Below are 13,150 nucleotides of genomic sequence, written 5' to 3'. Positions count from 1 at the left end.
TGGTAGATCACGGTTTTGGTCAGTCAGACGTATTTTGTTTATAACCATTATTCTTTTGCGAAGGTCCCTTTTAGATTTTCGACGTCTTTGACGGATTGAGAGTGTGTTTTCTTCGTCTTTTTTATTAACTTGTACTGGTGTAAACAATGTGTGTGAATTGGTGTTTATTTATGTATTTTTAAGTTTTTTCGGGTTGATTGCTGTGCGTTTTAGTATATCTAAATTGTCAAAAGGTCAATCTAAATTTTTCATCCTTTTGGTACATATGTTATAACTTATTGTGGAGGGCTTGTTGTTTCAGATTTGTCTAGTTTGACATTCCCCCATTCCCCCTATGTAAACCTTATAAGTTCTATATATTTGTCTTTTATTTTTTTTCCTTTCTGTCCTACGTATATTTTTCTTCATACACATTATGCCGTATTTGACATGCCGGTAAGTTTTGTTCTCAAGATTATTCAATTGTGTGTTTAGTGCAGTCTACATGCCAAATTGGTCATAATAAATTAGTTTGTACACTTATTTACCTATAAATGCGAATGAAGTCGGGTTAATGCTTGTTTTTGAAGTGGCCTTATGTTTTTGTAAGTCTTTCTTTTAATCTTTTGGTTGTGCCTGTGTTTTAACCGTTATCTGACCAATTTTTGTCTGATGTTTTGATGTTTTTACACTTACTTTTCTTCTATATATTATGTTTTTTTCCTCACTCGCATATTATTGTATATGTGCACTTTTAGTTAGTTTGTAGGTTAATCTTATCGTTACTTTGCCTCGAGGGTTTGTTCATTTGTGTTTACCTTTAGCGCAGTTTTTATGCCTAGTTTGTTAACTAAATTGATTCGTTTGTACGCCTCTTTCCCTACATATGCGAATGTTTCATGGGTAATATGGTTTATGTAGTTTTTATTTTTTTCTGGTATCGTTTTGTTCTTGTACATTTATTTTCTTTACTAGTATGATTGTGCTCGTGTTTTAGCACATATTTGTCTATTATGTTTTGTTTTCAGATCGTGATGCGATTTACTTTTATTAATTCCGTGTGTTTTTCTCCTTGCACACATATTGTATATATGTGTTTCTATCTAGTGGATTAGCCTTGACATTTTGTCCCACGTTTTTCCAAATGTTTTTGTATCTTTAGTGAAGTTTTTCATTGGTAAACCTATTTTGTGTCTGTTTCTAATGTTTCGTTGTGTTTTATTGGTAGTTCATTTAGTGTTCATTGAAAGTCTTTCGCTTACTCGTTTAATTGTTCTTGCATTGTATCCATTGTCTCTCTGTATTTTGTATTATATTTAGCTCCTGTTTGAAATTTACCTTTCTTCTGTCCGGTTTGTTTTTCTCCAAGGTCGCCATTACATTTTTGTCTAGTGGATCTAGTGGGGGTATCTTGTCTATATTTTGTCTCGAGAGTTTTTCAAATTAGTTTATTATCTTTAGTGCAGTTTTTATATTTAGTGGTACTGTTTTTAGTCCATCTATATAACCGCTGTGATTTTGTTGTCTGTGTGGTTGTCTCAGCTGTTATGATGTTATTGCGTTAGGTCGTTTTGGATCATTTTTTCGCTGTTTTGGTCTGGCAGGCTAGTTTATGCTTTGATGGGTATTTCTCTTTTTGAATCTGATGATTGTTAGGACAAAGCTAGGCCAGGCGATTTTGTTATAACACGAAAAAAACTTTAATTTTTAAAATTGTTTGGTAAACTTTCTAATCCTAATGGTCCATCGATATTTTTAGCACAATGGTCAAATCAATCATGCTTGTTCATTTTGTATTCAATAAACCAATTATAGTGATTATGGCTGGAAATTGTTTATTGCACGCGTTGAAAAGGGAAATGCTCGTGGTTTCGTGTCGGTAGAAGAAAAAAAAGGGAAGTGGAAGAGGCTCGGCCACACGTTGAGACCTTTACAATTCTCATTAAAGCCAGAAACACACTTACCCGATGCAACCCGACGCCTTGCCACGTTTTGGTCGAGTGTGCACATCTATCCGACGCAAGCACACGTCGCGTACAGTCCACAACTATCATAATCGCAACGCATCTTTTGTTCTTAATGCACTATTTTGAGCAAAACCTTGTAATGAATTGTTAGTTAAATTTTATGAGCACAACCATCTAATAAATTATTTGTTAAACTTAATTGTTTTATATTAGCTACTCCTAACCATCATAATTAAACAATGTTTATAAAAACTTATGCATTTTTTATCTCGTTTAATTTGGTTTACATTAAAATAACATGTAATTAATATAACGACAAAATTACATGTACTTAGTTTGAAATAAACTACAAAAAATATGAGTGTCCTGTTCTGATGCTACCCGACATTACAAAACGGTGTAATTTTACGAGCAAAACTATGAAATAAATAGTTAGTTAAATTTTATGAGCAAAACCGTGTAATAAATTGTTCCAATTTTAGTATATGTACCGCCGAAGCGAGTACAATAAATTGTTACTTAAATTCATTATATCAAAAAATCGTATTCCGGTGTTTTGATTACTTTTCTACCAAACCATTAAAATTAATTGTTTAAATAAAAACGAAATAATTTTTAATCACAGTTAATTTTGTTTATATTCAAATAAGTATGTTGTAATATAACGACAATAATACATGTAGTTTGAATAAAAATATGAGTGTCCGGTTCTTTTGTCTTCGACTGTACTCGATGCGACCCTACGAAAATCTGGTCAGTGGGGATCGCAGAGCGTCGGGTAGGTTAGCGTGGCATAGCATCGGGGACGTGCACGGGGTTAATGCAACTTATGGAAAAACGGAGTTTGGATTTGCGTCGGGTAGCATCGGGTAAGTGTGTTTCTGGCGTAAGTGGGTCTCTTAGGAGACTTAGCAAAAAGAGGACCGCAGCCTGCTCGTTCGATCGAGAAAAGTTATAGCAAATACGTTTGGGGCGGTTGTTTCTGGGTGAATCGGGTGAATCCTGGAAAGGTGAGCTTGTGAAGCCTGGGACGGCCGTGCCTACAGCTCGGAGGGGCGGTCGCCTCTTGGTGGATCTCGTCGTAGAGATGCCGCAGAAAAGGGGTAGATCATTCTTGGACGACTATGCTATTGAAGCAGGCCGTAGAAGAGGGGTATGTCTAGTGTCGTTCTCAGCAACTACGAGGTGCCCCTAATTCTTGTTCGAAGAAACGGGGCGGAGAGAGAACCGAGAAGTGGTGATTGGTCTCCTGGGTGGAGTAGGCGTTTGCTGAAAAGGTGAGCTTGCGAGTCTTTGGGGACTGCCATGCCCGCAGCTTGGCGTGGTGGTTGCCTCTTGGAGGATCTCGATGAAGAGATACCGCCGAAGGTGGATCATTCTCGCTGAGTTATAACGTACAGAAGGGTAACATTGAATGAGCAGGTGGGATGCGTCGAAAAATTCCTCATGTTAAAAGACATAACGATGGTGTAGACTAAATTTCAATTCCTTATGTGCACGGGGGTAATGCAACCTTATGGAAAATGGGAGTTTGGATTTGCGTCGGGTAGCGTCGCATGGCGTAGCATCGGGTGTGTTCCTGGCTTAAGACTCAATGAGAGGTCCTTGCAACAAGACGCGTGGCGCATTAATCCATTTATTTCAACGGGTATTCAAAGTCGGCAATAAAACGATTCGTTATACAAAAAATACCGCGAACTTTTTATTAGATAAGGCGGCTGCAGACAAAACTGCGCCCAGCCGACCTTGGTCTGCGTCCCCGGCCCATAAATATTTTACAAATCGCCACAGATATTTCCCCATATAGATTGGTTTTTGGCAAGGGCATTCGCCCGCTACGTCTACACGAATGGTGAGTCATCGACGAGATTGGATCTCTTGCACTTGGCTTCAGGATGTAAATTCTAAATGTGTGACGCGTGGGCGGTCAAAACCTGCCTACCTTTTAACTTAGTCGAACAATAATTCGACAGACGACACTTCAAACAGTCAGTTTAGTACCAGAAAATTTATAATTGATAAGTTGCAATTGCATGTTGTAAGAAACCTTAATAACGGCGATTTCAAACGCCAATTGGATTTTTATTTTATAAATAGCTTTCTTGGTACAATACGTTTACAATTTTTACATTTTACAAGACTGAATTGGAGGTTTCAACTCATTTTCAGTCATCCTCCGACGTCAATACTCATAATGTGTTATTTACTTTCCCATTTCGTTTCTAGCCATTATTTAAGTGAAACATGGATTTTTTCTAACTTTTGTTTGCCTCATTGCCAGTTTGACATTCTATTTTTTACTAACTGCCCTCGTTGTTTGCTTATTCTCCATAGATGTCATCGATATAATGTGCGATCGTTTCATTTCTGGCTGCTGACGATGTAAAATACCCATGTTTTTATGTTTCTCGTTTATTTTTGCCCACTAATTGAATTATTAAATTTGGGCTACTGTGCAACCATGTTCGCTTTTCACTATCAATGTTTTTGACCTTAGTTCCTCTGCTCTTTCTTTTCTATTGCGTATGATGTCAATTATTCATATTTTTTTGTATCAATATTTCATTAATAACAATCAGCTGATAGTGATGAGCATTAAAAAATTGGTTAGCAAACAAAGATTTTACTTTATATATTTCTGTATATTTCTGAACCGTATTTCTGGACGATGCGGAAGCGTTCGACTGAGTGTTAAAGTTTAGAAGTATCCTTCTTCACACTGACCATCTCATCCTGAAGTCATTCCTTTCGGATCGATGGCCGATAATGTCACTTCATTTTTTAACCATCACGTCAGTCAAAGTAGGCGTTTCCACAAGGAAGTATCCTAAGTCTGATCCTCTACTCCATCTACTGTAGATAACCTACCTACACATCCCAACACATCCTAATTTGACGACACCGCAATCCTACCTACTCACTCCGATCCTAACCTAGCCACAGAAGCAATTCAACAACATCTGAACCTCATTACTGACTGGTGCACTATGTAGCGGATCAGGTTAAACAAGCAAACAGCCAGCAAGTAACGTTCACGCACAAACTTCAGAGCAGTGCACGTAAATAACAGGGTATATCTCCATCAAATCAAGTCCGCTACCTTGGGCTAGCAGACCTACATGGAAACCGCATACAAGATTGAAATGACAAGAGCTTAACAAAAGACATGGAGTACTCAGACCCCTACTTTGGCCGAAATCAACACTGAGCATACATAACAAACTAACAGCTTACAAAACGTGTGATGTTTAGTGACCATTACTTGATGATTATTTGGAGGTGTTGAGATGCGGTCTGGTGTGACGTAGGTTTTGGAAAAACATTTTCTTTATCGTGCCAACGTTTCGATCTATATTGAGATCATCTTCAGATGTGTCATTCTTATCTGTCGTGTTGAGAGTCTCTCACGGAGCCCTGAAGATGATCTCAATAAAGATCGAAACGTTGGCACAATAAAGAAAATGTTTTTCTAAAATCTACGCCACACCAGACCGCATTTCACGACCTCCAAATAATCAGCTTACAAAACATTCATCAGACCGATTCGGACTTCCGGAGTGGAACTGTGGGGCTCGGCCAAATCTTTCAATATCCATTGAATTCAAAGTTCTCCGCCGTATCCTCAACCCTCGATTCTACCTCACCAATCAAATGATTCATAAATATCTAACAATCCTGTGAAGGATCAGATCAGAAGAAGCTGCCCCAATTTCCACTCAAGGCTATCTATCCAACTAGCCCAAACTCTTTCCTCAACGTCCCGATAATCCTCGTGAAACGACGATGAACTTGTTACCTCCTATTTTAACCCTATCCTATTTACAATTAAATAAAAGAGAATTCCAGTACTCCCAGGTTCTACCCACTGCCTCCTGACAGGTCTGTCACATGTGTGTGTAATTATCTACTTTTGCTCAATGTATATTTAATCTCTACTGATAACAATGAATTAAATAAAAATTATATTACTCATTTGTGTTGCTACAAAAAATTAAACAGCCCGTGTACGGTTTTTTTCTATATGTTTGAGAAAACAATCAATAATTACTTCATGGCATGTCAGGTTTTATTGATCACTTCCTGTCATATTTCCGGTTATTTCATTAAACTAATCCAGCAAATGCTTTTCCGTTGATTGAAAACATCCTGCAGTGCAATTTTGACTTGCTCTGTCAGCATAGAAATTGTCTTCAAACGGTTCAATATAGTTGGTCGCTTCGTATAACCCGAAATACGAAGCTTTGCCTTGAAGAATTTTTATTCATTAATTCGACAGATGTTGGTTAGTAGGGCGTGTTGTCGACGAGCAGACGCCCCTCGACAATAGCACATAATCCACTTTGAGCAATGTCCGTCCTTACAAGTGGTTAATAACAGTTCATTAGGCTTTCCTCGCCGTCGCAGTCCAACAATGTTATCATTCAGATTACATCGGACGGAAGTAATCTTCTGAGAAATGGATCGGTATCGTGCCCCTTTGAGGTACAATTTACGGATGCGCGGCCCTTTGTTATTCAAGATCCGAGGTGGTAACCGAAGTTTTATTCTCCGGTCCGGTCGTGTCAAATCAGTTTTATCGGTCTAGACGTGATTCGATGATGGCGTGGATGTGATATATATGGCGGTAAAGGTTCATTCCAAACTGCGATCATCAAATCAAAATTCCGACCCAGGAGAAGCAAGTTATAATTCAGACCCTAATTTAAAATAAACGGGCTTAATTGCTTTTTCTAAAAACTATTGTTTTCTCTCATCTCCTGTACTAATGAATCATTTTATACAAGTAAAAAATAGCGGCTTCTTGAGAAAAAATTGTTTACCCTTTATGTAATTTGTTATAGCTCTATTTACAAGAAAATTTAATCGCAAAATCCTATATTGTTTTAATTTAAAAAAAATACGTATAATAATAACGTCAATCATTTTATAAAAGTAAAAAATAGCGGCTTCTTGAGAAAAAAATTGTTTATTCATTATGTAATTTGTTATAGCTCTATTTACGAGAAAATTTAATCGCGAAATCCTATACTGTTTTAATAAAGAAAAAATACGTTTAATAATGACGTCAAATCACTTCCATATCCAACAAGTACACCAAATCGAATATTTCCCTCCGAGCTGGGATATGCAAATCACAATTCTGACCTTAATTTAAAATAAACGGGCTTAATTGCTTTTTCTAAAAACTATTGTTTTCTCTCATCTCCTGTACTAATGAATCATTTTATAAAAAGTAAAAAATAGTGGCTTCTTGAGAAAAAATTGTTTACCCTTTATGTAATTTGTTATAGCTCTATTTACGAGAAAATTTAATCGCAAAATCCTACATTGTTTTAATAAAGAAAAAATACGTTTAATAATAACGTCAATCATTTTATAAAAGTAAAAAATAGCGGCTTCTAGAGAAAAAATTGTTTACGCTTTATGTAATTTGTTATAGCTCTATTTACGAGAAAATTTAATCGCAAAATCCTGTACTGTTTTAATAAAGAAAAATACGTTTAATAATGACGTCAAATCACTTCCATATCCAACAAGTACACCAAATCGAATATTTCCCTCCGAGCTGGGATATGCAAATTACAATTCTGACCTTAATTTAAAATAAACGGGCATAATTGCTTTTTCTAAAAATTGTCGTGTTTTCTCTCATCTCCATGAATCAATTTATGATTAATTATAAAAGAAAACAAACGGCTTCCAGGGGAAAAATTGTTTACGCTTTATGAAATTTGTAATAACTCTATTTGCGAGAAAATTTAATCGCAAGAGCCCATGCAGTTTCAATACAGAAAAAATGCGACTTATCACAATTAAAAATCACTTTCATGTTTCTGTTTTTTGTTTGTTTAATTAGTTTTTTTATTGAAATAAAAATAAATAATACTTAACCAAGCAAGGTATAAAACGATAATTTAGGAATGGAATATTATTCCGTCTCCTGGAAATTACTTTAGAATGATGCTCGAACAATTGTTAACATTTACAAACTTAAATCGTTTTATAACAGATAGCAACAATACAGAGAGATTGAACAATTGCACATTTCAAACAGGAACAAAAACCAAATTGGCATGTCCACCATTGTCAATATTGCATAACACTCGTAGAAATTAGTTATACAATCAGTGTAAACATCGAGCCAAGTTATTGATCAAGGAATCTTTCCTTGTCCGATCGAATGAATGTTCATCGTATGAAAATTATAAAATTTACATCAATAAACATTTAAATGAGATATAAATTAAAAGAAATCGATTAAGCACGTAGTATTTATGTTGAAGGGGGTAGTGACTTAAAGGGAATTGCGCTATGACATTAAGGGCGGAAGGGGTTCAACGATCCCACCCCGATATTCGACCCTAGTCGGCAAACAAGTGCTGGTTCGATCTTGAATTCATATACGAACCTATTGTCCGAAGCAATTCTACAACTATTTTCATCTTGCTAAACTAAAATATTGCTAACGAGTTGTCATTATCAATAAATCAGACATAAATTGTAGTGACAAATCGCATACGATAATTAAACATGCAGTGTCTTAAGGAAAAGAGAAATGAATACACCAACTTCTGATGACTGATTTAGACTCACCCTTACATTACGGACCGTTTGGAATTGACTACCTACCAGGGAAGCCGTTAAATGACGGTTCTGTAGTGCGGTAAGGGCAATAAAACAATCGTCTTTAGTCGACTTAACGTTCGACCACTACTTCACTTCGACCGAGACTTCGGCGGCCGTAAACCGCTTAGACCACCGTGGACCAACGCTACACATTCGGGAGTTGAGCCATGTAACGGAAGCTGTTGGGTTGGTGCAAAATTAATGCAGGTTTTGAAAATTTCGTTTTATTTTCTCAGGTGCTTGTCGTGTAAATAAAGCTAAATCCGCAAATCTAATTTACGTATTATAATAAATACTTGTACAAAACATTTTAGTTAATATTGCACTTTATAAGACATAGGACCTGCGAAATTAAATATGTATCAACTAGATTTTCGTCAAATCTATTCATATTTGGACGAAATATGGCCCAGGCCGAGCATCGTCGATACAGTTTAGAGGGAGGGAAGCATTAGCGAATGCACAGTGCAGCCGGTAGGCCTTCTTGTGGACGACGACGACCCAAAACGTTGATTGAAGAAAATTCTCGTAAGACAACGGCAAATTTGGAAGAGCTTAGTGTTGACCACTCAACAATTGTTCGCCATTTGGAGCAAATTGGTAAAGTAAAGAAGCTCTACAATTGGGTACCACAAGAACTAATCGAACCCCAAAGAAATTGACGCGTTGGGCCACCAAAATGATTCATTTCTCGATCGGAAGAACAATGAGAAGTGGATTCTGTACGATAACAGGCGTGTCAGTGTAGGACAGGGATAAATCGCCAAAACACTTCCCGAAACCAAATCTGCACTCAAAAAGGTTATAGTGTATGTTTGGTGGTGTACTGGAGTTGTTCACTATAGTTTTCTAATTATGGTGAAACTATCACAGCCAAGCAATTGACAAAATGCACGGGAAACTGCAACGTCTTTGTCCAGTAAGGGGTCAATTCCTCTTCACGATAACGCCAGGAGGCCAGACGTCGCACTGCGGAAACTTAAGAACTTAGGATATGAAACCTTACCCCATCCTCCGTAATCATCTGACCTCTCGCTTACAGACTTCCACGTTTTTAGGTATTTTGATCACTTGTTGAGCGATAAAGAGATCGCGGTAAAGCCGAAAACGCCTTCTAGATTTTATTATTTATTTATTTATTCATTATTATTATTATTTTTTGTACGGCCGTACGCAACGTATGTCGGGTTCGAACCCAGGACCTCACAGTGATGAGCGCCGTGTCAACGCCTAAACGTTGCGGCCTCCGACGCCCCAAGACTTTATTATTGTGAGAGTTAATAGAAAATTTTTTGTACCTGCAGAATAAAAGTATTTTTATTACAAGTTGGCAAAGATGTATAGATTGTGATGGAAAATATTTAGTTTAAATTTTCTTTAATTTATAAAAATTAAAAATAGCCTTATTCAATTCACTAGTTTTCGTGGTCCGCTTGACCAATTAATATTATTCAATTAATTAAGGTTTTTAGTTGAGATTATAAAAGTCAATGTCACGAGCGGGATTCGAACCCACGACCTTCGGCTAGATACGCCGCTACTCTACCACCTGAGCTAACGTGACTTCGATCCACCCGGACACTAACTTCCTATCTCAACCGCACCTATTGAAATTTCCCTCCTTTTTGCGTCGTGTAATCTATTTGATTCTTGGCGACAAATGAAATGGCCACCGAGAGCTTTAGTGAAGTATACTTCATTTAACTTCTTCAATTCACTAGCTTTCGTGGTCCGCTTGACCAATTATCTCAACTAAAAACCTTAATTAATTTAAAGATATTAATTGGTCAAGCGGACCACGAAAACTAGTGAATTAGGAATAATTTCGATCGTGGATATTTCCAATATATATAATTCCAATATTGGCAGAATTACTAGTACAAACTATTCTACAATTACAAGATATCAATTATAATAAACGATTTCTTCAATAATTCGGCTTGTTGATAAATTTTATTAAAGTGAAAAACTACGTTTTAATTTTATTAAAGTGAACGTTTATAATCACAACCGATATGTTATAACGAATTATCATCAGATGAGATGAAACTTTGATTTTTTTAAAAATTTGATCGGCCTGTAAAGGTTAATCTGCATAAAAAATCCCCCCCTTTCAGCTTAGCTTCTCAATCAATAAAAGTTTTTAACTCAATTAACCAGTTAAGTAATCCTTGTGATTAAGTAAGGGGAATTAATCTACTTGATTACTTAAGTAAGCACGAGAAAAGCTTCTTTTTTTTCATTTGCATGATCATCATAACCTAATATAATTGATTTCATTAGAAGCTTGGTCGACGAAATCCTCTAGGGATCAAAAGTATTTGTAAAGGCTACAGATTTGGATAATTCCTTTTTCAAAATTTATTTATTTTATGAACATTTTAATTTACGTTTTGATTTGCTCACTGTTTTTTTTATACTTAAACGGAGGAAACCCGATCAATTAATTTGGGGCCGCCTGGCCATGTCAGCGCAAATGGCTTTTCTATGTCTACGAAACATGAAAAAAAGGTTTGATCCCCTGTAGTATAAGAGCTTTTTTATCATAAAGCTAATACATATATTCATTTTATCAAGCATACTTTCTTTGTGGGTTCAGCACATTCCACTCAGATAAATACCTGAAATCTAGGAAAAAGCAAATGATCAACTTGAAAAGGGGTTTAAAAAAAAGCAAAGACAGTCATAAGCCTGGAACCTCGTTTTGCAAGTTTCCCGGAATGTAATACCCAAATTGGTGAAAACAAATAGGTCAAAAAAGGCCAAACGTTAGCGTTGTCAGAACTCCCAAAATCCCTTCCAGGGTGTCATAAATTAACAAATATCCACGATCGAAATTATTCCTAATGGTAACAATTTGCTCTAATTCGCTCACAACCTTATGCACGACATTAAACGTTTTCTCGTAGCTTTTGAGATAGACAACGTCAAAGATAATGGGCGGAATTATAGGTCCCGGAGCAGGCAGCTTGGAATTCGGAATTGAGGGAGTATGCATAAAAATGAGCCGAACCGGTTCGGTTGCCCATCTTTCAGCGGGTCAGTTATCTTCATTGAACCTGAAAAACACTCCGCGACGCCAACGGAGCAACGACAATTTAATACATCAATATCTAAGGAAAATATTGCCTTTCAATTATTTACTCCAGTGCTTCGGCTTCTAAGGATTCGATCCACATACCCCTTGATTAAAACTACAATCAAGTCACCCTTTCAGCACTTTATGCGAGCATAATCAAAAAGAAAGTAAATTGTGAGATTTCCTCTTGAGTCCTGAGAGTAAAGAACGTAGTTCGTCAATTCCGATCATACACAACCCAAAACGAAAACAGCTCAAAATTAATTCAATTCCAAACATTACAAAGCTTACAAAGAAAAGAAGGCCGACTATTGCAATAAACAGACTTGAACCGTCAAAAAGCCCGACAGACGTTTGACTAACGTATAAAAGGATACTTTGCTAAGAAAATAACACAAACCCATCGGTAAATATGGCACAATGCCCAAAGCACGACTGATAGGCCAAAAGAGTGTAGGTTGGAAGACCAAACTTATCTAAAATCTAAAAACTAATCTAAAACGAGTAATGGCTTTATTACTAGAACAGATATAATATATTGTAACTGATATTAACACATTATAACATAACATAATAGAAATTAGATATTGTCATCCAGAATAACTCGTGAGAAACAAGTTTAATAGCAGGGTTATCAAGCATTGGTGAATAGAAATTCCATATTTTTATATTTTTGACGTGAAAGCAGCGTTAATTTTACAAAATGTACTAAAAGGATTGGATGTCCTATTTTTTATACAAAGAAAACCCCACGATACACTTATAGTGCTTGGTTTCTCCTTAAAAGATATAAAATCATAGATTTTCTCAACATTAGGGGCAGCAGATAGGCAGACCAAAATGATCGGAAAGGTCCAAACTAAAAGCTTTCTTAGTCGAAATATCAAAAACATAACTTATTGTAACAATTTTGGCTCAATTATTCTATTTTCTTACGGGGTTTATCCCAAAATGTCTTTGTCATAGTGATTATCATAGAAAAACAGCAGTTAGTCCTTAAAAATTCACTGTTCGCAAACTTGTCGCAAGGCAGTCCTATTTGTTCGGAAAAGTCCAAGCTAAAAGATCTCTTAGTTAAAATATCAAACAAATAACTTATTGTTCCCTTTTTTAAATTATTCTAGTTCCTTATGGGGTTTATTCCAAAATGCTTAGTCACAGTGATTATTTTCGAAAAACAGCGGTTAATCCATAAAAATGCCACACTCATTAGCAAAACTTGTCAAATATAGGCAGACTTTTTTGTACGGAAATGTCCAAGCTAAGAGATATCTAAGTTGAAATACCAAAAACACAACTGATTGTTCCATTTTTTAAAATTATTCTAGTTTCTTATCGGGTTTGTTCCAAAACGTGATTATCTTAGAAATGATGTTATTCTATACATAAGTACATACATACAACTGATAAGAAAAAACTGCGAGTATAGACAGATCTATGTTCGGAAATGCCCAAACTGAAATATCTCTCATTGAAATATTAATAACATTGCGACATT

General features: G+C 36.1%; 1 protein-coding gene across 2 annotated transcripts in view; it reads right to left on the bottom strand.

Moving 5' to 3' along the window:
- The window catches only part of LOC106662791 (insulin receptor-like), a 65,585-nt gene that overhangs the window by 35,146 nt on the left and 17,289 nt on the right, over positions 1–13,150 (bottom strand). The window lies entirely within an intron of this gene.

The sequence above is a fragment of the Cimex lectularius genome, unplaced genomic scaffold (assembly GCF_000648675.2).
Source record: "Cimex lectularius strain Harlan isolate CLEC.00 unplaced genomic scaffold, Clec_2.1 scaffold73, whole genome shotgun sequence".
In the NCBI taxonomy this organism is placed as follows: Eukaryota; Metazoa; Arthropoda; class Insecta; order Hemiptera; family Cimicidae; genus Cimex; species Cimex lectularius.
This window is presented reverse-complemented; position numbering and strand designations above follow the sequence as displayed.